Source organism: Delphinus delphis, chromosome 7, assembly GCF_949987515.2.
Source record: "Delphinus delphis chromosome 7, mDelDel1.2, whole genome shotgun sequence".
Taxonomy (NCBI): Eukaryota; Metazoa; Chordata; class Mammalia; order Artiodactyla; family Delphinidae; genus Delphinus; species Delphinus delphis.
In genome coordinates, this window is record NC_082689.1 from 1,941,502 (window position 1) to 1,968,258 (window position 26,757).

The 26,757-nt window shown below is 54.1% G+C and overlaps 1 protein-coding gene and 1 pseudogene across 2 annotated transcripts in view; one reads left to right on the top strand and one right to left on the bottom strand.

The window, feature by feature from the left end:
• LOC132428754 (NADH-ubiquinone oxidoreductase chain 5-like) overlaps nucleotides 1–8,025 on the bottom strand; it is a 94,095-nt pseudogene extending 86,070 nt beyond the window's left edge.
• Nucleotides 7,921–26,757, top strand: part of HDAC4 (histone deacetylase 4) — a 284,834-nt gene continuing 265,997 nt past the window's right edge. For both annotated transcript variants that reach the window (XM_060015821.1, XM_060015822.1), the window contains exon 1: nucleotides 7,921–7,992. The gene's annotated coding sequence lies outside the window, so the exon portion shown is untranslated. The remainder of the gene's footprint in view (nucleotides 7,993–26,757) is intronic.

Here is a 26,757-nt window from a genome sequence, read left to right on the forward strand (position 1 = left end):
GGTGGTGTGAATTCGAACCCAAGAGAGGGCAGCCCTGCAGCAAGTTCCCAGGGGACCAATTTTCCCACCGAGAGCCAAGGTGGAGAGAGATGCTGTTCCTTGGTCTCTGTTCCAGTGGGCAGACTTCTCCCTAGTCTGTCCTTTCACCAAGGACACAGAGCTTGAGAACCCCAGCTCCACACAGAAGCCTCACCCCCAACTCTCCAGCTGGGCATTGAAACCAAAGCCCTGAGATAGAGAGCCCCAGCGAAGGGCTCCTCCTAATTAAGACAGCATTGAGGAGCTTGCTAATCTTTATTTCCTCCTTCACTTTGGGCCTCTGGGGATTTCCCTTACTTTCTTGTGCACTTAGCCATGTGGTTTTAAAAATCTTATCTTCTAGGCATCATTCCTAGGGCTCTTGTAAGGAGAATGCTTTCAGGTTGTCTGAATCCTGCTCTCTGCCCTCTCCTCTGCTGCTGAAATCAAACTGCAAGTAACAACGTCTTTCCATAACCTTCCACATCTCCAGTTCTTTCTGCCCCTGACCTGAGCCCACCTGCTGATACAGCTCATGAAACCCCCAGTTCCTCCCTTCTGCCCTCCTTCTGTCTCTCGCTCCTTCCTGACCCCGTAGTGAGTCACGTCCCCCACTGTGGCCAACACTCAGCCTCCTCATTCCTTGGCGCCTCGTCCCAGCCTGCATCCGTCCAACCATACAGGTTCTTTGCAAAAACAAAGGGCCTGGAGCCATCACAAATGCACCACCTCTGGCTCTGGCCGGGCACTTGGCACCACTGGGCCATGCCTTTCAGCCCCCTTTCCAACACCCACCTGAGCTGTTTCCGACACGCCAGGCTTGTAGCAGGCACACGAACGCTGCCTGTTGTTATTGCAACCAGCCTGCGCTGGCCCCTGTGTCTCCGCTGTGACCTTATCTATTACACAGTTAAGGTGCCTTCCCCAGCATCCTGCCCCTGCCCCTAGAAACAAGTCTCTCTTTGTGCACACCTCTCCTCTTTCCCTTTGGAGTCTCCTCCCGGTCAAGGGTTTTCCTGCCTGAACTTTTCAGACCCTCCCTTCGACCTGAGAAGAGGGGCCCCTGGCCTGGGCTCACGCTCTCCAGGACACACTCTGGCCCTCTTCCAGCAGATATATCCCCCAGGGCGGGAAGTGTGTGGGACTGAGCGGTGGTACTCACCTGGGGCCCATGCTCCCCGTTCTAGATCCTGCTCTAGGTAACCAGGGAGGAGGATTCCTAGGATTCCCTGTCCAAACGGCAGAACCTGTTTCCTGCACGCACACAGGGGTCTCTTCCCCAGGAGAGCACTCTGCTCTTCCCTCCCCCCAGGTGGACAGTTCTGGCCAGCTGGACGGCACAGCCTGGCACCGACACTCCTTCCCTCTCCGTCCCCGTCCCCAGCCCCCCTTTCCATCACCCCTGCCCCTTGGGATCGCAATCCCAAGCAGCTGCTGGCACTTACGCCCTGTGTCAGGCTCTGCTCTGGGGGACCTAGGCTAAGACACTCGGCAATTAAATTTCTCAAAATACAATCACGTTCAAACTGATATTCTCGCCTCCCATTCACTCACCTCTCTGCTTCCCTGAGATGTCAATGGCCTCTGACGCCAGCCCTTTCCAGCCTCCAGCCTCCAGCCTCCAGCCTCCGGGCCCCCTTCCTCCTGCAGTTTCTACACTTCCGTGCTCCTCGCCCCCTCCCACGACTGCACCTACTTCCTATTATATATGCTGCGGACCTGCAAATTGTCTCTCAAAACACATAACAAGGGAAAACAAACAAGACGGGATCTCCATCTTTGGCAGGTTTTCCTTGGACCGGCCCAGTCAAGGTCTCCTCCACCTAATCAATGATCCAAGCCCGACACGTGGCCGGGAGGATCCGGGTGACGCTCCGCATCCGCTGTCTGGTCCGTGGTGGTTCAGGACTCTGCTCACTACTGAGTTCAGTTGCCTGGCTGAGCCTCCTTGTCTGCACTGAGTCTGGGGAGAAAGGCTTGCGGGTGGGGCTTCAAGCTGCAGAGAAAAGGTACCTGGAGGAGACGGAAATCTCAATATGAGCCTTGAGCTACCCTCCCCCCGCCGCCCAAACACACACCTTGATCCGTCTTTGCTGCCTCCCCTCTAACTTGGCCGCTTCTCCCCACGTGTCCTGCAGCCCCGCACATCACTGACCGGCCTGACAGATTCTCTCAGCTACTTGCCCCGCGTGTTTCTGGGTTAACTTCATGTCCTTTTGGAGAATTTTTGTTTTTTAACATGAAAGCAATCCATGTTCACTGGAGAACCCAGAAAGCTGGGATGAGCAAAAGGAGAACAAAAACATCCCATACACTTAGGAGAAAGCCCTGGAATATTTTGATGGACATCTTCCTGTCTCTTCTGTGTCTATACATGTTCGCATTTATAAAAACTGTACCAAATTGTGATGATGTTTAATAGTCTTCCTTGTCACTTAAAACTATAATGTGAATTTCTTTCCATGATATTAAATCCCCTATTTTTGTAAACTTGGAGATACAGATATCCATATATCTTCCAATCAATGTCGGACACTTTTAGCTAAATCTTTATCAACATCCATGTTTATTTCATTAGAATGAAGTTCTAGAGGTGGAGTCATGAGACGAAAGGATACGCAAACTTTTCAGGTTTATTTGTGTGTCTAGTTTGGTAGCTGTCTAAAGGTTTCTCCCCGTTGACACCCGCTGTTAAAACGTGTAAAAGTGTTTACTTCTTCACATTTGCTCTTATCACATAGGTAGATAAAACATCACACTTCTCTTATTATTAGGGAGTGGAGCTTTTTGTCCTGTTTACCGGGCATTTCTCCTTTTGTGTTCCCTCTTCCTGTCCGTGCCCATCCTGCTTTTGGAACGTTCATCTTTTTCTTCTTTGAAAGCTGCTTACCTGTGAAGGGGACCAAGCTTTTCTGAAACATGGTGACCTTCCAATCATTTGTCTTTTAAACTTATTTGTGTTTTTAATGCAGCAAGAGGTTCCATTCCTCCCCACCCCACCCCCATACTGGGGGGCAGCTACTGCAACCAGCACTTTTTCTTTTGAGGTTAAAATCTCTCTATAAAAGGCACAGCTCTCCAATCCCATGAGTTTTGCTCAGTGACTTCCACCCCAGTCAAGATGTATGTATAGTCATCTCCATTGCCTTGGAGAGCTCTCTTACGCCAGGTTTCCCAGTCGGTCCTCTGCCTGCCCCCCACCCTCAAAGAGGACCAGGCTTCTGATTGACATCCCTATAGATTCTTTAGGCTAGTTCCTGGATTTCACATTAATGGAGTCATAGAGTATATAATCTTTTGTATCAGGCATTTATTATGATGTATTTGACATCCATTCATCTGTATCAGTAGTTCACCCTTTTTTATTGCTGAGTAATATTCCCTTGTATGAATATGCTGCAATTGGGATTTATCTAGTTCCTTGCTGATTGTACCCCAAATTTTAATTGTAACACAGTCAAATTTATCAACATTCCCCTTTGCAATTGTTGGTGGTGTTCTATTCCGTAACCCTATACGGATGTCCACTGACAGCAATTGTTGGTGGTGTTCTATTCCGTAACCCTGTACAGATGTCCACTGACAGCAATTGTTGGTGGTGTTCTATTCCGTGGCCCTGTACAGATGTCCACTGACAGCAATTGTTGGTGGTGTCCTACTCCCTAACCCTATACAGATGTCCACTGACAGCAATTGTTGGTGGTGTCCTACTCCGTAACCCTGTACAGATGTCCACTGACAGCTGTTTCTTAGTATTTCTATGGCTTTTATTTTTTAACACTTAAATCTTTATTCCATTTGATGAGGTAGGAATCCAACATGATTCTTTTCTCTCCAAATTATTAACAAGGGTTCTATCACACTGTTTTCTCACTGATTTGAAAAGCTGCCTTTATTATATTTTAAATCCTTACAGGAGTGATGTTCGAAATATTTAGCTAACGGTACTCGCACAGAGTGCACCTACTGGCTGGATATCTGGTGGAGTTCTTCTGCTTGCTTGGGGCCATTCCTTTACTTTCTATCATTTTCCATCAATCTCAGCCAGGACCATGTAGTTGTCATTATGGAGCCTGGATAATATGTTTTGCTTTCTGGGAGCACAGTTTCTCCCTCATTACTCTTCTTTTGGGCTGTTCTCAAATGTTTATCCTTCCAGCTGAACTATTCAACCATTTTGTCAATTCCCACCAAGTTCCACTGGGATGTCATATTACACTTAGGTATTGAAAATGCTCTTTTGCTAATGTAGATTGGGGACCTTCCACCATGCGTGTCTAATGCATACCGAGTGCTTAGCACGATGCTTGCCACATAGCAAATGCTCAATAAATATTAACATTTATAAATATTAACATTTATAACTATTGTTTAGTATATCTGAAAATTACTGGGTTTTTTAGTTTGTCTATTTTTTGTATCTTTATAATTGGCCACTTTGCTGAACTTCTAATTCAAGATTTAAAAAATTTTTTTGAGTCTTTGGGTCTATCTTTATTTCTGATCGAAGGATTTGTTTCATTCTATTAACACTGGGATTCGTTTTCTTCTGAAACAAAACCCTTCGAGTTGGAACTCTGCACAATGCCTTTGTAGGATGCCTCAAGGGGATGTTACTTGGCGTTCCAGCTGTCACTTCCCCTTTGCCCTCAGCCACAGTGTTAGAGACCACCCTTTTATTGTGCAGACCTCTGTCATATTGAGTTCTTCTTACTGGCTGTGAACAGGTCTCCTTTGGCCAGACGGCCCCTCAGAGACCTGCAGACCCGCACGGCCACCCAGGCCCCCGTGTTCCTCTTCTCCAGAAAAGGGCATTGGGGGTCTTCTCCCCATCGGGGCCCGACATTTCCCAGATACCTCACTCCCCCGGAGGAGCTCTCAGGACTTCAGGGGAGGCCGACTAGGGGCCTACTCATTTCTCTGGATAGGATTCTACCTTTTAATTAATCCCGCCTGCGATCCACATCCCAGATCTCCTCCTTCATGGGACTTTTTATGCAGGCATGTCTCTCTCATTTTGTACTCATTAACTGAGTTTTACTAGATGCACAGGCAGCATTTCCCCTGTATTTTCTCCCGATTGTTGTACACATTGAATAATCTGTGAAATAACTTTGTACCTTAATTTTTATCATCTAAATGCTTCTCAGCCACTGATCTTATTTCACCTTCCATGAAAATTTGATTAGCGTACTGCTTCCATCATTGGCCAGGTCACTAGTGGTCATTTTCTTCAGCTATGTCTTTGTTTTAAAAATCTGCAATTCACCATTTATCTGCTTCAAAGTTAAGCTATCTTAGGCATTTCTACTTAGAATGCCCAAGGTTTTCTAACCATTACTTATTATTTCAAGATATTATACATATTGCAAAATTGTCCATTTTCCTTTTGAAAATAGTATTTAAATCCATATAACCACATTTTTTCCTCCAAGAATCACTGATCAAGAATACTAAAATTAATCTCTGCTCATTTCTATAAGGAAAGGCCCTCACAATTAAGGAACCTCACATTTCTGCCGGCATCCTACAGGTCGACTTTGTCAGATACTCCATCACGTTTCAGCTCTGTTTGCCTCTAGGATTATTCTAAGATCGATAATTAAACTGGCCTATTCTCCGATACGACTTTAAGTTTTGGAGAACTTAAAAAAATCAAAATTTCCTTATTACAAAACAAAAGAAGATAACACAAAGCAGTGATTTTTATTAAAACAGAATGGCTTCTACTTTTCTCTTCTGAAAAAGCACTTGGGCCGTGAAATTTGTAAAAGCTCAAGTTTAAGTCAATCAGTGATGAAGGTTTATCAGCGCCTTTTTTCTCGATGTAACAATGAGCAGAGGGTGTCAGATCAGGACTCTCCCTTAACCCAGCAGACAATTTCTGATAACCTCCTCACTTCTGGAAGTTTCTCCACCGCTTTTTCTTCTTTCATGACCAAGTTCTCAAGATAAGTAATGTTCGTGTTCTATTTGGCCTGCCTGCATATGGCCTTCAGTACAATTCTGGTCTCTGGGTTCATGATACAGAGCCTGTCATGCAAGAACATTGTATATCTGAGGGAAAAAACACCCTGGGATGCAGCTCTTAAATGAGTTCCCCATATTCTGCTTTCTGGGAAAGAAGCAGCTTTAGTTAAGAGACAACATATTTAACAAAATTTGGCTGTTCAATCTCAAGATTTTTGAGCAGTGGTGTGAAACATCCTGAGGTTCCAGTCTCCTGCATGGTATCAAGTTTCATGGAAGCAAATTAATTCTAGAACCATTTCAATTTAAAACATAGATCCCATACAGCACTTCTATTAAAGGAAGTGTTTTATAAACAAACAAAACAGTTCCAAAGCGCTGCAGTTTGAACACCATTGCCCTAGCCTTTTATTCTCCGGAGACTACATTCTCCAGCATCCCCCGTCAGGGCTGTCCCCACGCAGGTCTGACACTAAGGACGGGCTGCTCCAGGGGCATCACAACTCCGCGCAGTCAGCGCTTTCCCCACTCGGTGGACACACGGGATCTTGAAAAGCGTTAGGCGCCCAGAGGCTGGGAGGCTGCGTCACACCCCCGTGGAAAAGGAATTGCCAGGGGGGTGGTCACCGGAGACCCCACCACGCCCTCCGGGGGGACAGCCCAACAGATCTCCGAAGGGCATGGCGAGGGACCACGCGGTCACTTAGCACAAAACCTTCAAATGCTGAGCATTGGGGGTGAACGGGCCGGCCGGGACCCCCGCGCGGCGTGCACGCGGCTGGGACCACCTAGGGGGCCGACCTTCGCCACCGCCCCGGGCCGAGGAACTCGGACTCGGACTCACGCCCACAGCGCGCTCGCGCAGACCAGGCCCTCCCACCGGCGCAGGCGCGCTGCGCCCGCCCCACGCCCGCCGGGAAGGCCAACCGGCCCGGCCCCCCACCCCAAAGGCCGCGTTCCCGCCGCGGGGCAGGGCGGAGCCCGCCGCGCCTGCGCACTCGCCCTTCGCACCGCCCCTGCGTCTCCGGGAGCAGGCAGCACCACGTGACCACTGCCAGTACCCAAGATGGAGACCGCGGCCGGGCCCTACCGGCTCCCCGCCTGAGCCTGCGCCCCGGCCTGGGCCAAGCAGGCGCGCAGGCACGCAGTCCTGACCAATGGGCCGGCGCGGGGCAGCTCTCTGGGGGCTGCGAGTGGGGCTTGCCAGGGCCCGTGTTTACAGTCACCACCCGACCAGGCTCCCTGCACTTTCTCAACCGCCAAGCGCCCAGCGGCTGGCGCCTGGCGCGTCCTCTGATAGCCCCGCCCCTGGGACTGGCAGCTCCGGTAGCCAATGGGGATCGGGACGGGTACGGGAAGGCGGGCGGGGGGTGGAGCATCCCTGCCTTTCGTAGGGCGTCTGGCCTGGCGGTTGGCTGCCGCGGGCCGAGGGGCGGGCGCAAGCGGGGCTGTACCCACAGCCCCAGCGGGCCAATGGAAGGGCGGCCGGGCACCCGGGGAGGGCGGGCGGAGGGCGGGGCCGAGCCGTAATTGACGAGCTCTTCATTAGAAACCGGGCGGGAGGGAGGGGCCCGCGAGGGGAGGTGATGCAAGGCCGCCGCGGCCAATGGCTGCAGGGCCGCCGGCGGGGAGGAGGGGCCGGGGCGGCTGACGGGCGTCGGGGTTGGCCTATCAGCGCTCGGCTCGGTGCTGGCGGGGGGAGCAGCATCATGGTTCAACGTGGGTCAATTTTTTGTGAATGAGGAGGGGAGGTTGTGGGGCCGCCGCCGCGGAGCACCGTCCCCGCCGCCGCCTCGCCCGAGCCCGCGCGCCCGCCCGCCGCCCGCCCGCCCGCGCCGCCGCCTCAGCCGCCTGGGCCCGGCGCGCCGCGGCCGCGTCCCCGCTGTCGCCGCCGCCCGAGCGCCCGCCCGCCGCCCGCGGTGGTGGTGGTGGCGGCGCAGGCTGAGGAGATGCGGCTCGGAGCGTCCGCGCTGGGCTAGAGCGCCCGCCGCCGCCGCCGCCGCGGTAAGCGCTGCCCCGGCCCGGCCCGCGGGCCATTGTCCGCCCCCCGCCCGCCCGCAGGCCGCCCGCCGGCCTCCACGCCCCCGCCGCCCGGCCCGGCAGGTGGACGCCGGGGTCCGCCCGGCCGGCCCGGTCCGGCCCGTGCGCCCAGGCCGCGCGTGGCGCCGGCCCGCGGGTGTCCGGAGCTGAGCCGGAGCCCGTCCCGGACCTTCCCCTGCAGCCCCGGCCGGCGAGGGCCGCCGCGGGGCGGGGGCAGGACGGCCGGCGGGCCCCGGGCGCCCGCACCAGTCCAGGCCGAGCCCTCGGCAGGTGGGCCGGGGGCTCCCGAGCCCGGGCGGGCGCCGTTTATGTAACTTTGTCGAGGCTGTGAGTTTGCAGAAAAACGTCCCTCCCGGGGCTGGCGGGCGGGGTGCGCCGTCGCCTGGTGTGTGCCCCGGACCGGAACGGCAGGGGTGGGGGTGTCCACGACCCGAGTGGGTGCCCGCAGGCTTCCCACAGGCCGAGCTGCGGCCCCGTCCTGCCCAGATGACGGGAGCCGCGTTTCCCGGCATTGCAAGCACACACCATGGAATTAGAAGGAAATTATCTCGTATTTACATTTAGCGTTGAATTATTTGACACTGTTATAGCAGGAGATCGTGCGTATCAGTTGGAAAGGCCGGGGGTGGAACCCAGTGTACTCATTTAATGCACATCAAAAATTTGTAATAACTTGCAGCAGCTGATATGAATGTTTCCTTTATTGCATGTTGTAAATTGACCTGCTGTGACACAATTTTCAAATAAAGTGTTGCATAAATTAAACTCAAGTTATTTTAAAACTAATGACTTTCTTAACTAAATCCTAATTGCATTACTGTGGAGACCTACCTAATTGCTTGCAGCGGCTCTGCCTGCCCTCGGTGAGGGAGGAAAGGGCCTGTGTAGTTACTTTGCTTCCCTTCTTTTCTCTATTTAGGCTTTTCTGTTTATTCCCACAGACCACCTAAGCACAGGAGGTCTGGGAGTAAACATGTAAACAGCCCTCGCCCAGCGCCAGCCCAGCAAGATTGGGGGGATACTGGTGGGTTTGCACCTTGGCCTGGTTTCACTTTTTCTTTTGTAATATGATGGTGGTTGCTTGGAGTTTGAGTTTCTTCTGATAATTCTGTGCTTTGGATGGGGCCAGGAAAGGTGGTGGTGGTGATTGGGCGGGCGGGGTGGGGAGGGAGGGAGAGGGATTGAATTAACAAAACTCAGCTGCTTGTACACAAATATACACTACAGCAATTACAAAGCAACAAAAGTTATTGCAGAATTTTGCAGTAACTATGGTAACACCATTACTCTATTATAATTGGAAATGCAAAATGCCACCCTCTTAGAAGTTTCATCAGAATGGAGTTTTGGATATCAAAAATATGTGAGATTTCATTTTCTTTTCTTTTTTTCAGGTAGCTCCTGAGAATTCTAAAATCTGTGTTCAATTATCTATTTTTAAGACCCATGAAGCTTTCCCAGATATTCTCCTCCCTTGGATCCGTGGCATCTTTCCCCAGAACTCACATTTGTGTGGGAGGGAAGTATTTTCCTGCCTTAAACACACACACCCTGACACATTGTTAGACTCCTAGAGCTTTCTGTGTTCTGGGCTTTTATTTTAAAGATCACATACCTTCCTAAAGAGAGCAGTAATCAATTAGAAAAGGAGAAGGATTTATGCGGCAGGCAGATGAAACACTGCCCTCTTTAGGGTTAGTTCTCTCTCCTTTGAGGGGAGCTGGCAGCAGGAGTGCCCCTGGGAGAGCCCTGGGCTGGGGGTGTGTGCGCGGGCGGATGACTGTGGTCTACACGGAGGCCTGCGAGGCCTAGGGACCAAGGACAGATGTGGCCTAAGCAGCCCTGAGCCAAGAGAGACTGTTCTGTGGCCAGCAGCTTCACAGCCATGCAAAATGAAAATCTCTCAATGCCATGTTCTCAGAGGCCTCGGGCCCTGTTGCTGGAGCCAGATGGACAAGACAACATGGCACCCAGGCCATGTGCCACCTGAGTGCAGATCTTGACTCAGTGGTCAGAAACCTGCTTTCTAAGGATGCCCCTCTTGACGTTTCCCAGGAGGACTCCAGTTCTGGAAGTTTCCGCACATTGTGGGGTAGCTGCAGTTGAATTTCGTTATAACTCTTTCCTTTTAACTACTGCATATTTATGTCCAGTAATCGACTTCCATTTTCCAGCTGCATTGTGAGGTTTCAATGCAGCATGAATAGCTTTGAATTCTCATCCTTTGATGTTGGGGGTGGCACCCGAGGAAAGGCGACTTTCTGCCGTCGTAATTGCCAGAGCAGAAGAAACATTTCATCATTCCTGGAGAATTCGTCCATACCGTTCTCTATTGAAGACACTGGGTTTTCACCACTCGGAAGCTACCATGAGAAATAGATTGGTACCTGATGGAGGGAGGGAGCGTGGGAGATGCAGAGGGCGGGAGACAACCGCCACTGGGGGTCGCGGGGCGACAGGCTGTGGCTGGGCTTTGGGTCCCTGGACCAGAATCACTGCCTGTGCGGCTGGGGGTCCACGCCGGCCCCGCCTCTGTGGTTGCTCCCTCACTCCGCGGCCTGAGAAGCTGAGCCTGAGCCCCCGCTGTTCTAGGCAGAGGGCGAGTTCCTGCCCTGGTGGCTGCAGCCCCCGCTGGTCCTGGGGTGGGGCCCGGGGAGCCAGTCTGGAGGGGGCTTGGTTTCAGTCTCAAGACTGTCAGTCGGCGTGTGCTCTGGTGTGTGGTGGGCTCAGGGCTTCTGGCCTTGCCTTAGGGGAAGGAAGAGCATCTCTGGTTCAAGTCAGATGAGGGGCCCTGTGTCAGGAGTGATGCTGCACCTTCACACACCTTAGCAGTGTGTGTTCATGGAACGTTTCTTTTGGGAGAAGCATCACTGATCTAAGATCAGCGAGTTCTGTTCATAAGGTCATTTTCTCCTCTTGGGCTTGTGTGAGCGAGGAGGTGGGGTGGGCGGACCTGTTTAGGGAGCGGGTGGCGCCTCTGCTGCCTTTTCTGACTGACGTGCCTTCTCCTCACTTCCCGGGAGGAAGGGCCAGGGCCCTCCACAGGCTGCCTCCACAGCGACCCTCCACGTCACCGTGGGGACAGATCAGCTTCTGTAGCAGCAGATGTGGAAACCAGACTAGTTTTCCTCTTTCCTGGTGGGGAGATCATGATATTCGTACAGTTGACCCTTGAACAACATGGGCTTGAACCGTGCAGGTCCATTTACCTGTGCACTTTTTTCAGTTTGTACTGTAGTACTGTACAGTCTGTGGTTGATTGAATCTGGGACGTGGAACTGTGGATACGGAGGGCTGACTGATAACTCAGGTTTTCCACTGTGGGGGCTGTCGGCACCCCTTACCACCAGGCAGTTCAAGGGTCAACTGTAAATGTAACATAGACCAGTAGCGACTGTTTAATGAGCACCTACTTGGGGCTACACGCTGACATAAGTACTTGCCATGTGTACCCCCTTTCTCTCTCTCCACAGCCTCGGGAGGTGGCTGCTACCACACCCATTTTGCAGAGGAGGAACCTGAGACAGATATGAAAATGTAGCATCTGGTACCCCTTGCTGTGTTGAGTCCCAAATGTTGATTCTCTCTCTTCCGTGCCTCTGCTTCTGGGCCCCCGACAGTCTTGAAGTTGAAGTTCAGCATTGCCCATCGAGGTGTTTGGGAGAGTGTAGCCTCTTTGAGAAGAGGACAGTTTGGAATACCTTTTAGTGTTGCGTTGGGTGGTGTCGGAGCTGTCATATGTGATTCTGTGTTTCAGTAGGGTCTGGGAAATAATCCTGGCTTTCTCATGCTGTCCTCTGCTGTGTGTGGCATTGTAGAACTGGAAAGGATCTGAACAATGCTGTTGGCCGGGGTTGGCTGTGTCCCACGCTTGGATCTTCTCCTGAGGCTGCATGGGGGCAGGTGAGGGTAGTGGAGGGCACCTGGTGCCCCACGTCCACTTCAGCCAGAGTAGGCTGGCCTTCACTCTTGTCTGTACGATTATCTTGGAAGAAAGTTTCAGAAACTTTGAAAAATCACTGACTTAATCCATTCTCCTTTAACACCAAGCCAGAAACTTTAAAGAAAATATCGATAGATTTAACAGTATAAGAATTAAAGAAAATTCTCTTTGTCAAAAGACTCTATAAGTGAGGTTAAGTGACAGAGAAAAAAAATCTACAACTTATTATGCCTATATATGCTCAATAGTCAATATGTAAAGAGCTTTTGCAAACCAATAAGAAAAGGATGAGCATCCCTCTTGCATGATGAGCAAAGCACATAAATCTGCAAATCCCAGTGGCTAATAATAAAAAAGACTTAGCTTTACTAATAAAGAGATTTAGCTGAAAGATTTTGTTTATGCCACCATGTTAGCACAGGCTAAGTTTGGTGGTGCCTCTTGGTGGTGATAATAATAATTTTTATCTTACATGGGTTTTGTAAAATTTAAGTTAATACACGGAAAGTGCTTAGAATAGGGCCTGGCACACAGTAAGCACAATATAAGTTTTGGCTATTGTTAATTATTAATTATTTAGTTACTCTCCAGAAAAGTTTTATGTGTCAAATTTTTAAATGGTCATTCCTTTTGTTCCAGCAATTTTACTTATTGGAATTTATTCTTAGGAAGGGGTATGATAAGCACATGGATATCCAGATACGTACAGGATGTTATTGCTACATTATTTATAAAGATGATACTTATTAAATACATTGTGGTCTTTTCATCCTGTGGAAATCTATGCACAGGCTCAAAGGTCAGCAGAAGTGTTAAGTGAAAAAAGCAGGTCCGGAACAGGACCCACCCCTTCTGTTTTTTAGGAACTTGGGTCTCTAAAGTGATAACAGTGGCCTTCTGGGGTGTCAGGAAAATGGGATGTGAGTGACTTTCATTGTCTTTTTATACATGTTGGTATTGTATAAATTTTTCTGTAAGCCTGTGTGACTTTTTAATAGTAATACTTTTTAAAAAAAGGCTGATATTTCCATGGGGGGGAAATACTCTTCAACCCCAGTATTTATAAAGGAGGAAAACCAAGTCCTTGGTAAGTTGATACACATGCTTAACATTGGAAGAATTTAGGGGATTTGTTTCTCTCACTCTCGTAAGCTCTCCAAGGCAGTGCTGGCCTCCTGGGTCTGGGCGGGCTCTGGCCCAGGTTGTGCTGCCGACGGCACCTATGTGGTCTTGACCAAGGCAGAGCCGTACCCGTCATTACCACGCTCAAAACCCTGTCATGTCTTAGGATCCTGGAAGGCCTGCCTCGTCTGATAGCACCTGTCCTTCTCGCTGAGCTTCAGTCTCTACCTGCTTTGCTTCCTTGCTCTCCAGTAAGCCCCCTTTGGCCCCAGGGCCTTTGCACACACTGTTTCCAGTTCTTGGAACTTCCTCTCTTCACCTCTGTCTTCTCTGATCCCTCAGTCCAAGCTCAGCCTTTGGTCCCCTGTTAAACATGGCCTCACATCCTTTTTACTCCTTCCCAACAGGATCCGCTTGTGTAATTTCAATAGCTCATTGCGACATTAGTGGTTTAATGTCACCTCTCTTACCAGCCGTGGGGGGGGTGGGGCTCCACGGGGTGGAGGGGCCCCGAGGGCCTCCTGCCTGCTTTGTGCCCAGTGCTTGGCAGTGCCTGAATGAATGAACGAATGTGTGGCTGGATGCACGACACAGCGAAGGCCTTGGGAGGAGAGCCTAGATGTGGGCTGGTCCTCTGGCCTCATAGCACCTTCTGGGTATCTGCCTGTGCTCTGGGATTGCCTGCTTCCTTTCTGCCTCAATCTGGGAACTTCTAGGTTCTGATTTTGGAGATTATGTGCTTTTAAGTAGCTGCAGTAAATACAACTGAAGTGGGCTTTGTGATGCAGAGAGGAACGAGAGGAAGAAGGGCCTTAAACACCCAGCCATCAAGTGGCAAATGGGGCCATTGTGCCTGGGGCCCAGCCGGTGCGCACGGCTTGTCCCTCCGCCGGATCGCCCAGGGGGCCAGTGTTCCAGGTGGCCAGCCGCTCCCCTGCTTGTTTCAAATTGGAATTAATGACGTTATTTAATCATTTCTTATTCAGCCTCATAGTTTTAACATGATACCTTCCTATGGTCGCGTCTGTAAACATTTTGGAGTCCGCTGTGTTTAAAAATGCGAATGTCAGGCTGTTAGCTTGCTGTTGTTTGTGAGGTATCTGTCTGCATGGGTCAGGCTGTTAGTTTACTGTTGTTTGTGAGGTGTTCTGTCTGCGTGGGTCAAGCGCTTTCGTTGGGTCGGTGTTTGAGCTTGCGACGGTTGGGCAGCTCTTAGGGCCTGGAAGCCTTGAGCTGGCCTCCCCGCTGGGAGTGCTGTTCTGCCCGTGGTTGGCGGAGCTGTGCGACCTCGTGGGAGCGACCATCAGCTGGTTCGCGTGCCACTGTTGGCTGCTGTGGGTCTTCCGCAAACTTGGGAAGAGAAATTTTGGTGGCTCCCCCCTGCCGCTCCCACCGGCCTGTCTTGGGTGGCGGAGCCGTGGCGGTGGCGGTGGTAGGGAGCCTGTCTCTTGAACGTTTCTCATTGGTCGGTTATAATTTTGCAAATACTAAGCCCGCACCTAAGGCATGTAGGAAGTCTTCCGTGGGAGCGGAGGAGTTGCACAGATGCTCCTGCACTGGGGCGGGCCCAGGCAGGCCCTGTGGCCCCGTCGCGGGCAGGAAGCCCTGAGCCACAAGGAGCTTAGACATCGGTGGGGACGGGGTAGGCATGGGCGTAACCACACACAGGTGCACCAGGCCGTGGGAGGCTGGGGGGCAGGGGCCCTGTGGCGGGCAGCAGGGTGGAGGACCCAGGCTCAGATGGGGGAAGACAGGAGGGCTGGGAGTGGAGCGTGGTCCTCTTCAGCGGGAGCATCGGGGCTGCCGCAGGGTGGAAAGGCCGGCGGGCAGGATGGTGGCCCAGCCCTGAGGGCTCCAGGGCCGCAGCGCGGGAGGAGGGATGAGCTGGACCGACAGACGGGCTGGCTGCCTTGCCGCTTAACGTGTGTGCAGGCTGCTTACGCGTAATCGAGGCTTCTGACCCTCTGTGCTCGCTGCTTCCTGTGAGGTGCCACGTGCCTGGCCTCTGCTGCTCTAACCTGGTCGAGGCCCCCGTGGCCTGTGGCCCAGCCGGCCCCTCTCTGGAGCGCGTGCTTGCAGCGTGGCGCTGTCCCCCAGGCTCTGGCAAGAAGCTAGGGCAGCCCACAGCAAGGGGGGCTGGAGTATCCTCAAGTGAGGTGGCTCTTCCTCCCTCCCCCCTCCCTCCCTCCCTCCCTCCTTCCCTCCTACCTCCCTCCCTCCCTCCTACCTCCCTCCCTCCTACCTCCCTCCCTCCCACCTCCCTCCTTCCCCCCTCCCTCCCTCCCTCCCCCCTCCCCCTCCCTCCCTCCTCCCTCCCTCCCTCCTTCCCTCCCTTCCTCCCTCCTTCCTTCCTCCCTTCTGCCAGTGTGGCTGAGAGCCCCCTTCTAGGTCCGGGACTCCTTAGAGTAGCTGTCAGGACTTGGACCCCGGGGGTCAGTGTTGGGAACATTCTGGAAGGGACTTGAGCCAGCTTCTCCTCCATTAGGAGTGAAAACCTGCTTCTGAGCCCCCCGCAGGGGCTTTCCTGGCAGACACTGTGTCATCGGGTGCCTTGGCTGAAGCAGGACCCCAGCAGGTCGGCAGAACGTGGTGAAGGGTGATGAGCAAGTTGGTGGGGGGTGTAGGTCTTCCGAGGTGATGCTCAGGGCTCCCCGCAGAACTGACATTCCAGCCCCAAGAGGGCTGAGGGGTCAGAGGGGCCTGATGAGCCTGCCCGCACTCCCCTCTGGGGCCGTGGACACTGGGGGTGGGAGTGGAGTTGTCCGCCGGGGCTTGCGACCCTCCAGGGCAGAGGCCTGTGGTTGATGAGTGAAAATTAAGCGTGTAACCACTCTCCGGGGGTGTGGCTCTCAGCCATCGTGGACCTTTACAAAGAGTCGTAAAGAAGCGGTAGGGAAGCGCCACAGTGGATCAAAACCCTCACTGCTATAAAGTTCACATAGGATTTTGCACTGAAAAGGCCATAAGAGGAGGTTTCAGTCCCATTCTTTGGAAAAACCTTCCTTTGCCAGCGTAGGGGCTGTGGTGTAATTCCTTCCCGGCCCTCTGGGTTGGAGGGACCCATTGAAGGACACGTCACGGGAGCACTTAGTGCCGAATTCTGTTTCCTCGTGTGCGCCTTGTTTTCCTTTCACTTTTATGGGCCAGGTCTGGCCAGTTTTGCAGCTGCCTGAGCGCATCCCCTGCCGCTCCCCACCGCCCGCCCGCTCGCCCGCCCGCCGTCAGCCTGGGCAGCAGTCGACCTGCGACATCCTCAGTGTCGTTTCTGCTGAGAGCCCCCAAGGAGCACGGGCTGGGCCGGGCAGCTGCAGGCGGCCTCCTCTGCCCCAGCGGCCCGAGCCTTGGGTGGGATCCGCCCCACTGGAGGAGCATCCACCTCACCTCCCGGGGCTGACGGAGAGCTGACCTTTTGGGATTTGGAGTTAACAAGCAGCAGTGGTAAAGCGCATCCCCTGAATCCTTCCCCGAATAAGAATGTCTTCCTGTGTCCGAGTGGATTGTGTTCATCCAAATGTGGGTTGCATCTGGGCGGAGCTATGGTTTTCAGGATTCCTCTAAGTAAGCAGGGGACAGAGCTGAAAGAGCAAGGACGCGTGAGGTGGGCCTCTGCTCTCGTTTCAGGGGCCTTCTTCTCCTTGTGGCTCCTCGGGTCGCCTTATGTGTGTGGGGCTAAGGGTCTGGCTTGTGGACGCGTTAATTCTGGTTATCGTGGCGCTGGTTGGCCTGCAGCGTACGAGAGGGTGCTTTGCTTTCCAAGGCTCGGGGGTGCCGAGGGCAGAAAGTGGGTGTTGCGGCAGGAGGCCGGGCCTGAGAGCTCAGCTTCACCGTGACCTCACCTGGCTGGCGTTGCCTGTCTCTTCAGGAGGATGGGAGGAGGGCTCCTCCCTGGAGACCAAAAGGGGTGGTGGGCCCGCGAGCCTCCCCTGAGGCGCGGCTCCTCTCCCCATTTCTGCGGGCAGGTCTCAGGTGGGATGTTGTCTGCAAGGGGAGGGCTGGTGACTGGGCCTTTGATGTCAGTTACCCTGACCCTAACCCCGCGCCTGCGTCTGCCGAAGTCACGGCCAGGTGAGTGCGTCCCCGAAGGACCTCAGTCAGTTTGGGAGTGAGTTGTTTTCTGTTTGTCCTCGCAGGCACTCTCGTAGCTCACAGAGACCCCGTTCTTGAAAGCTCAGCAGCATCCCTTCAGCTGTGCGTGGAGCGCCGTCCGCTCCGAGGGCGCTGCCCTGTGTGTTAGGCGCTCGGCGCGCGGGGCCTGGACGGGGCAGTGGCTGCCCTGCTGCACTTGGGCCGTGGCTGCTGCGTGATTCGTCCCTGGGTCGGAGGTGCTGAGGTCCCGCCCCGAGGGTGATCCGTGAACAGGGGTGATGGGCGTTTCACACCGTCTTTGCTGTCCGTGGTGCTTCCTGGTGTCCAGAAAAGGGGGCGTCCTGGGACGATGTGAATGTGTGTTACAAACCCAGTAGCGAGTTTGCTCGCTTCCCCTCCTCTTCACTGTTGTTTATCAAGCGGCAGCAGGGCCCTTAAGGACAGCATGCCCCTCACCTGCAGCTGGCCTCAGAAGGCTGCCCCACGTGGCAGTAAGTGGCTCGAGGAAAGCTGCATGGCCTGAGTGCTCAGATGGTGGGTGGAGACGGGGCCGGCTGCTGGTGGCAGGGTGAAGGGGCAGTGCTCCCAGGAGGAGGGCAGTGGAGGGTTTAGAGACGGGAGAGGCTGGGTGCTTCTGGCACTCCATGGGCGCAGCCCTCCGTGGGTGGCAGGTGACCGTGTTGTAGGATCAGGTGGCCTCTGGTGGATGGAGAAACAGGCCAGGATCAGGTTGTGTCCTCCCTGGGATCATGGGACCTACACTTTAACAGGATTTTTTGTGAGCAGCTCTCAGTATTGAGCAGAAAGATGTTCTGGTAGCCCTCCATTAGAAGGGATCTCTCCGTGGCAGGTTCAGAGAGCGCTGTGTGCTGCAGGGAATTGACTGAGCTGCTTTCTGGGAAAGCGCAGGTGAATGTAGGGTTCAGGCAGGGCTTGATCCAGCTCCGCTGCGGCCTCATCAAGACCTTGTTTCTTTCCCGTCTTGGGAGAGTCTGCTTCCTGGTCCGGAGACGGCCCTGCCGGCTCCTCGCAGGACTACACACTTGCTGCTTCCTGCCCGCCAGGACAGACGGCATCTTCGCCTCAGCAAAACGTCCTTCGCTTGCTTGGTTTGGCTTAGGTCACTGGTCCACGCTGAACTGTCACTTTGGTCAAGGGTATGGAATGCGCTGAGTGTCAGCCTCTTGCAGAAGCTGGCTGGGGAGTCAGCTTCCCTCCTAGGGCAGTCGCTGGTGGTGGGAAGGAGAGGGAGGGGACAGATGCTGAGGTGCGAACCGGTGGGCAGCGCCCTCCACGGGGCCCCTTGTTCTCCGCAGCCCCAGCCTCAGTTCCAGAATGGCCTTTCGTGTGGGCCCACTGTGCGCAGGGCCATGCCGACCATTTCACAGACCTCATCTCACGGAATCCTGCGGCAGCTCTGGAGGGAGCTGGTCCCCGTTCACCGAGGGGGGAGTCGAGAGCTCAGGAGGGTCTGGACGTGAGGCCTTGACCAGGCCTTCTGTGGCAGCGGACGTGGGCCCCCCAGTCTCCTGGCATTTCCTTCTTCCTGGTCGTACCCTGGGCCCTGGAGGTCAGGGGCAGCTGGCCAGTTGGCAAGGTGGGTTAGAGGTAACAGAAGCTCATCAGGGTGAGTCCTCTGGTCTCTCCCTCTGCAGGATGTGACAGTCTCGTGGAGAAGCCCTTAGAGTGGGGGCAGTGGAGCCATGAGATGCAGGGGACTGGGCCCTGCCAGCTGACTGACCTGCTGCCCTCAGGGCTGATTCCAGGCAACCTGAGAGGCCCAGTGCGGTGTCTGAGGATGCTCTGCGGAGGGGCTGAGCTTTCCTGCCCTGGGCAGGGGTGGGCAGATGCTGGGGTGTCCTGAGAAGGTACAGTGCAGGGCATGTCGGCCGAGCCCCGCCGGTAACATCTGCCCGTGTGCAGGGCCCAGAGGCTCTGACAGATCTGGGCTCCACAGCCTCAGTCCCCCTGTGCCTCAGGCCTCCCATCTGCAAAGTGGGCACAAGAATTTCTGTCGTGGAGGGATGTTTTCGGGCTCAGGTCGGATAAGATGATGAGGTGGAGGGCCCGGCCCCCAGACCTGCGGTGCGGCGTGAGAGGAAGCAGCTCCGCTGGCCTTGCTCAGTCCCCGTGCCCCCGGCTGGGAGCGCCCACCGCTGTCCTGTGGTGCCGCTTTAGTGCCGGGCTCTGTGCTGCTGTTGACGCTCTCTGCTAGCGTGCTGCGCCCCTGCGGCTTGGCTCTCCTTACCACTCCCAGCTGACTGCTGGGAAGCTGACACCCGGCGCAGGTAGCTTGGCGGTGGGGACTTAGGTTTGAGCCAGGCGGTGCTCTGAGCCCTTGCCGTCCTGTGTACGCACGAGTTGGAACGCACAGTCAAGCTGCCCACCCCTAGGCAGGAGGCGCAGGCCTCACGCTGGGATGCACTGCTGGATCACAAAAGCAGGGTGGCGAGGGGCTTGGCGTCGTGGAAAGGGGCCCGGATGCGTGTCCTGGTGCAGCCAGGCTGCTCCGTGGCGTTTACCCACTGTCCCCCGCCTCGCTTTCCTCTGCTGCACGGTCAGAGCGTGTTGTGAGGATTAAGTGTGACACCCTGACAGCTGGGGGCGCAGGCCTGGTACAGATGCACGTCCCCAGGGGTGGAAGGTGGCCCAGCCAGAGCAAGAGGCAGAGGACCTCAGACCTGCACCACCCCCCTTCGGAGGTTTTCCTTCTGGGGGAGGGGGGGCTTTCACCGGGGCTGGAGATGGAAGCTCTCCTGGGCATCAAGTTGGTGTAGCTGGCCCTGTGCTCTTTGCTGGGCAGAGCCCTGTCAGACAGTGTGAGGAACCAGCAGCCCGTATGGCGGAGGGAAGCTGGAGGTGGCCTCTGAGCCTGGGAGGGCGGGGCTGCCCCGGGGCCGGGGGCAGGGCAGCCCTTGAAGCAGGTCATCTCCTCTGGGCCGTCTGTCACCCGTGCCCTCTGCTTCGCAGCTTCTTCAGCTCACGGCTAAGTTCTGGGATGTGCAGCCTTGGCCAGGGCACCCTCCTCTGCACACAGGACGCGTGTGCACACATGCACACAAGCAGACGTGCACACGCGCGAGCTCTGTGAACCGGGAAAGTCAGCCCCTCTTGGGATCCCTGTTGGACTGGCTTGAGCTGCTCACCTCTGGCCATCCCCCACTTAATGAGGAACAGCAGAGTTTCTGGAACGAGGGTGCATCTGATGGCGGTTGGGGTGATGAAATCCTCCCTCCGTGGAGTGCGTTTCTCACCCGGTTCCTCATCTGTAAGCGGAGATACTTTGTTTTTTGATCCTTGCAAGCTGGGCGTTCTCGGGCACTTGAGTTTTGAGTGTTGTCCCAGCAAAGGGCCGGGGGCTCCGTCGGGCTGGGACGTCTGAGGCCAGGCTGCCCGCCGCCCTGGGATGTGCTGCTCCCGCTTCCAGACTCTGCTGGTTCTCGGGAAGGTCGAGCAGCCGCTTCTGCAGCTGCCGTGTGGCAGGCCCTCGGCAGCAGCTCTCTTGTCTTGCAGTTGTGTCGCCACGTTCCAGGGCTCAGGCTGGTCCGGAGGTGCGTCCCAAAGTGACCAGGGCAGCTGCAGCAGGGCTCGGACCTGTCGATCAGCCAGGCACCCAGGTCCCCGGCCCCGCACCCTCCCCCAGCTCCCATGGGACCAGCATCATCTTCTGAGCCCGCCAGTGGGGGGTGCCCCTCTTCCCCTGCATCCCTCAACCCACAAGTCCTCGAGGAGGTGGCAGTGGGCCCGTGTCACATGGTTCCTCCCCTGGCCAGGACAGCCTCATCTGGCTCTGGCGGTGACCCCACCCCCGCCCCCTATGGTCGTACAGCGGTGGCCACTCGCAGTTTTGGGCCCTCAGTGCCAGGGCTCGTAGCTGCTTGCCGAGCTGGAGTTGGTGTTCCTGGGGCTTCACGTGGAGGAGAAAGGAATAAATTGTCATTGGTTGTCAGACCATCTTTCAGTGGTTGGACTGGAATACGAACTTTTCTTTGTCGCTTCGCCGTGGACTGTGTACGTGCTGTGGAGTTTTCTGGTTTTTGGAGGAGCCAGGTGCTGAGGCACCTCTGCTGACCCCTATTCCTGTGCCTGCCCCCAGCCTCTGGCCCTGCTCTGGCTCCCGGTCCCTGGCCCTGCCTTGGTCCCTGGCCCTGGCCTGCCCTCCATCACATCTGTTCTCCAAGCCTGGCTCAGTCTCCCACCTGCCAGCCTTATTCTCGTCCTTTCGGGATCGTAGCTCATAGACGGGAAAGCTTGCTCACAAACGGGCAAACCTCAGAGTTGCAGTGTGAGTGACAGGGGTCTGCTTAGCGAGGCTCAGAGCAGTGCAGGACCTCTGGCCGGTGAGGGCGCTGCAGGGAACGTGGGCCCCTGGAAGCTGCTGGGCGGGATCAGGTGGGGGCGTGGCCACAGGAAGTGGGCACGTCTTCCTGGGCATCAGAAGACTGGCCAGAAGGGGGTGAAATCCGTGAGCTGGACACTTACGTGAAGCGCCTTAACGTTAAAACAAACATGCATATAACATGGATGCATGCATATAACATTTTGCAGCAGAATGTACGTCTCACCTGATTTCTTAGATAAAATCGAAGCTGTTACAGAAAGCTCCCACCTGGGGTGGGCTCACTTCTCCTCGTCTGGACCCACCTGCCTAGGGGAGCTCTGGGCTCTGTCTCCCATTTTGGGGGGTGGGGCGGCTCTGGGAAGGAGCCAGGGAGACCTCCTGCCCGTGGCCCTCTGTGCTCAAGCTCTTGTTGGACCCACAGAAATGAGAGCCCTGCGGCTCCCGGGGTGTAGCCAATCCTTGGGTGACTGATCTGGGTCACTACTGGGTGGTCCTGCAGCTGTAGGATTGGAGAAGTGTGTAATAGAGATTATTTCTCTTGTATTGCCTGAGATTGTTTTATTAAAGCATTTCCGATATCACTAATATTAAGGGAATGAAATTGGGAGAGGAGATAAGCAAGACAAATAAGCAGTTAACTGTAATTGGGAAAAATACTAATGATTTAATTTGCATACGTGGCTGAAGCATTTTTTTTATGACTGCCTTGATAATAAAAGACAGGCTGAGTACCACAAATGCAAGCAAATGAAGAATTCCATTAATTCTCCTATTCATTTTCTAAAAAAATGGTATCCCCGGCTTTTGCAGTGACAGTTTTAATCTGTTCCGTGGGTGCCTGCCCTGCCTAGCTTGGGAAACCAGCTGCTGTTGGTGTGGTTCTGCGCGGTGAAGAGTACAGAGATTCGGGGACCTCGGGTGAGGTCAGAGCCTGTTGCCCGTGGGGCTGTGTGAGCCTCGCATCTCTCTGCCTGCCCTGGGGGCCCGGGCAACCTGGGGAGCTGCCAGCCTCAGCGGACGGAGTCTGCGTGTGCTCATGGACTGGGTGGTGGCTTCAGAGAGGCGCACAGGCCAGAGGCTACCTAGGGGTTCTCACCCTGAGGTGATTTGGGTGTTGCCAGTGCCAAGGCTGAGAAACCTTCTTGTCGCACGCATGCAGAATACTGGCATTTCCTTACGCATGAAAGTAAGTGGCACGGCTTTTGGGTCAAGACGGATTTGGTTCCACTGCACAGTCGTATAGCCGAAATAGTAATTTTGAAACCACTTGGGGACACGTTACATACCTCATTTACCAGGTTGGGGTGAGGACCTGAAGTCAGCTTTCAGTTACATGTTTTGCACGTGAATAAAATGCACCTTTACTCTCTCCTTTCCCTTTCTTTTCATCTCTCTTTCAAATTTGAAAAATGGGTTTAGATTCTCCAGAACTTAAATTTTCCTAGCGAGAGCATGTTTTGCATGCAGATGTAGTTAGAGATAACAAAGAGGCATGCTCGTGTTGTCGTGACTAAAGAGAAAGCAAGGATATTGCTGAATTGTAAATTGTATTTTTAGAACGCGCTAAACTGAAGTGCGAGGGTCATTTGTCTCTCACTGCAGCCTCAGCAGGCTGCGTGTTCTCATTGTAATGACTGAGAAAGGCAGTCCAGGAAGGCAACACCCTTATTCTTAATTCTTAGCCTCTGCCTCTTTCATCGTACTTTGCATGTGTGTCACGTGTTCAGGTGACAGCTCAGTTACCACGAATCTATTTTATGTTGTGTGCGCTGGATGGAGGTGTTTTAGTCACTTTCGGTCATTTTCTCAGGTTATCAGGGCACAGACATTCGTTTGCTCTGTCGCATCCTGGAGATCACACCGAACGGTGGCCTTTGATGAATAGTAAGTAGCCACTGTGCACTGGGAAGTTTAGATCTGGTGCATTTCCTTAGGTTTTGGAACGGGATTGCAGGGCTCAGTGGAGAATGACACTCAGCGGGCTTCTGTGAAGTTGAGGACAAAGAAGGGAAATAGTCCATGTGGTAAAGAGTTTGGGCAATTCACTGGATGTGTGTGTGTGTATATCTTAGGAAGGAAGGGGACAGGGGGCACAACCATAAAAAGAATGACACAACCATTAAGAAGAAGAGGATACAACATAAACTGGTCAGAGCTACCTAGGCCTAAGATAGCAGGTTTGACTTCTGGTAGACCAGGAGCTGCAGTATACGCTCATTGTAATACATTAGCATCTAAAGGACACACCCACAGGCTCCATGACCATAAAAGGCCAAAAAGTGGGTGGTGCCCCAACTTCTGGCAATCCCCACCCCTTCTCCAAGGTAGTTAGAATATTCCTCCCACTTGTTATCCTGTGAAATTACCCAGCCCATAAAAGCTAACCACCCCCATACCTTGGGGCCCCTGTCACTTTCCAGATGATCCCGTGGCCTGGGGCCACCTCTCGTCTTCTGAGCTGGCCCACACTCCGACTATGGAGTGTGCATCTCTAAATAAGCCTGCGTTCCCTTTTCTGTGGCTGCTGTTGAATTCGTCCCTGCGCGAAGCCAAGGACCCCCCCCTTGGCCGCCTATCCCAGGGACGCACTGGAGACCTGGGACGTGACCATCCTCTCGTGCCCCATTTTTTTTCCTGCAACATCTTTTCTGGCGACCATGAAGGGACCTCAAAGGGCATAATGTCAGTCTGCTTGTTAGGCTGTGGCTCCCCCTGTGGAGGGTGGCTGGTACTCGCCCCCAGCCACGTAGTGCATTTATTTGACTCAGGGCCTAGGTCTCCACCCGCCCTCTCTGAAGGATTCAGGCCCTGGGACCCTGGTTGCTTTTTCTCCCACTGGCTCTTGTTCCTTTCCCTGACTAATCCAAGGGGCCTTCTCAGGCTCACCAGACAGATTCAGGGTGCCTGCAGGGACCCCACTGTTGCTTTTGCCAAACAGACCCTTTATCATGACCAGATGGCCACAGGCCCAGTTTTCCATACTTAATTAAACACCTTTTCTGCTGAATCCCCAGATCCCAGGAGTCAGGGGCTGTTACAGATCAGGCCAATTATACCATCTCCTAAATGCCATCAGGACTTTCTGTGACACTCCCTTGAGGGGGTCCACCCAGTAAGGTCCCTGGCAGCATACCCCCTTCTTACATTTTTGGGATATCAGGGACACTGGGAGAGTGCCAGGACAAAGACTCATCAGACCCCTGTCTTGTCGTGACATACTAACCAAAAATGGGGGGAAGTCCCACACGTCCAAATGTCCATGACGCTATTCCAAGATCCAGGTCTAAAGAGCTCCTGCCGGGTGTGCCTGGCTCACACCCCTTTCAAAGTGCCTTCTTCCCCCACGGGAGCCTGATGTTTTAGATGACCCCCTTATGAGACCACCTCCCTGAGGTCCACAACTGGGAACTCCTACACGCCCCCCCACCCCAATTCTGAGGAGGGACAGTCTTCCAGACCATTTACCCCTAACGCCCCATCTGGGCAGCTGGAGACCCCAGACCCCCATGAATCAGCCCATGGACTTGGCCGTTGGAGTGTTCAACGATAGAGATAGGGTGGAAGAGGCAAACAGCGTTCAGGGACAACAGCTAATGGCACAGTGACTGGCGGCAGCGCTAACCCCTGCACCACCTCAGGGTTACCCTCCCTTACGAAAGCCCAGTGGCGGGGGCCGGATCCGGGAAGCCTGGATCAGAGCCACTGTCTCGCCAAGAAAGGATGGATCTGTTTTAAGTGTGGCTAGGAGAGCCACTGGAAGGACGAATACCTCCTGTGTGGGAAAAGTCCCCTGGGAACCTGCCCGATATACAAATGAGACGGTGATGCTGAAAGCTCGGCCTCTGTGCACAGGTGCCGAATTGAATCTCGGAGACAGAGTTTTGGGTGAAGTAGAAGAGAATAGCTTTATTGCTTTGCCAGGCAGAGGGGGACACAGCGGGCTTGTGCCCTGAAAAACTGCGTGTCCCAGCCCGGGAGGATCTGGTGAGGAGTTTCATAGCCATGGATCAGGGGTGCAGTAGCTGATAAGGATCAGGGTGCTTGCGAGGCTGCCCTCCTTTCTGGCCTCAGGTGCTCTCCTCCTAATGAGCTGCTCTGGTTCCTTTAATCTGGCCTCAGGTGGTCCCTTGATGAGGTTATCAAACTGTGATGTTCTCTGGAATGAAGAATGCCAACATCTTCCATTTGTTGGGGGTTATAGTTCTGTAAAGATCTCAAATACATTGTTATATGTGTCCCTTGAGGAGGGACCAGGACCCTGGCCCAAGGCTGCTCTACTGCTTCCTGGCCGCTCCTCCCTTGTCTCTGCATCCCCTCCCTTCCCTGATTAGCCACTGTTTGAATCTGTGCTTCAGAACTCAGGGAAGGTCATGGAGGCTGGAGTCTTGTCCCTACAAACAAGAAGCAGGGGATATGGAAAGGCATCCGTGCCCAGGAGCCCCACAGGGTCCTGCTCGGTTTCAGGGGCTACTGGAAGCGGGACTGCCCCTAGGCCTGAAGGGGATTCAGGGCTCCCAAACCAGTGATGGCTGAGGGGACCGAAGACTGATGGAGCCTGTGACCTTCCCTGGCTCCCAAAGGACACCTGGTCATTTCTCCTTGGGTAGCTCTTGATGTGGCAAGTAGGAAAGTTATTTTCTTACTAGATATGGGGGCTGTCTACTCTGTGCTGACTGATTTCCCTGGACCCTTGTCCTCCCAATCCTGTATGATAATGGGGGGAGGGGAGGGAAGGCCCCCAAACCAAGCGATTCACTGTGCCCCCCCAGCTCTCTTCAGTTCCTTGCTAGGAAATTTGACCACGAAAAAAGATTGCTCTTGGCCGGGGAGAGCCTGCCTCAGTCTCAAGCCAGAGGCTGTCTCCATTCCTTCCCATCTAAGTTTTTAACCTATGGGCTGTTAAAGTGGCTCGCAGCGCTAGAACTAATGGTTGCTTTCTTCTGCATCTCCCTGCACCCAGACACCCCGTGTATCTTTATCTTTGAGTGGTAAAGTAAAACTTTATCTTGAGTGATATCTTGAGTGATAACATATCTTGAGTGATAAAATAAACTTTCCAACATAGGTGAATGGGTGTGTCAGTCCTTTGATAATCATTGAGGTGACCATCCAATTCTTTGAGGAAAAAAAAAAAACTGTCCTTGTTTTACAAACCTAGTCTTTACAGGCCCGGAGGTGTGGCTCCAGAAGTAATCCGAAGCCCACCAGTCCTCCTCCTGCCCCCACGCCTCCCCCG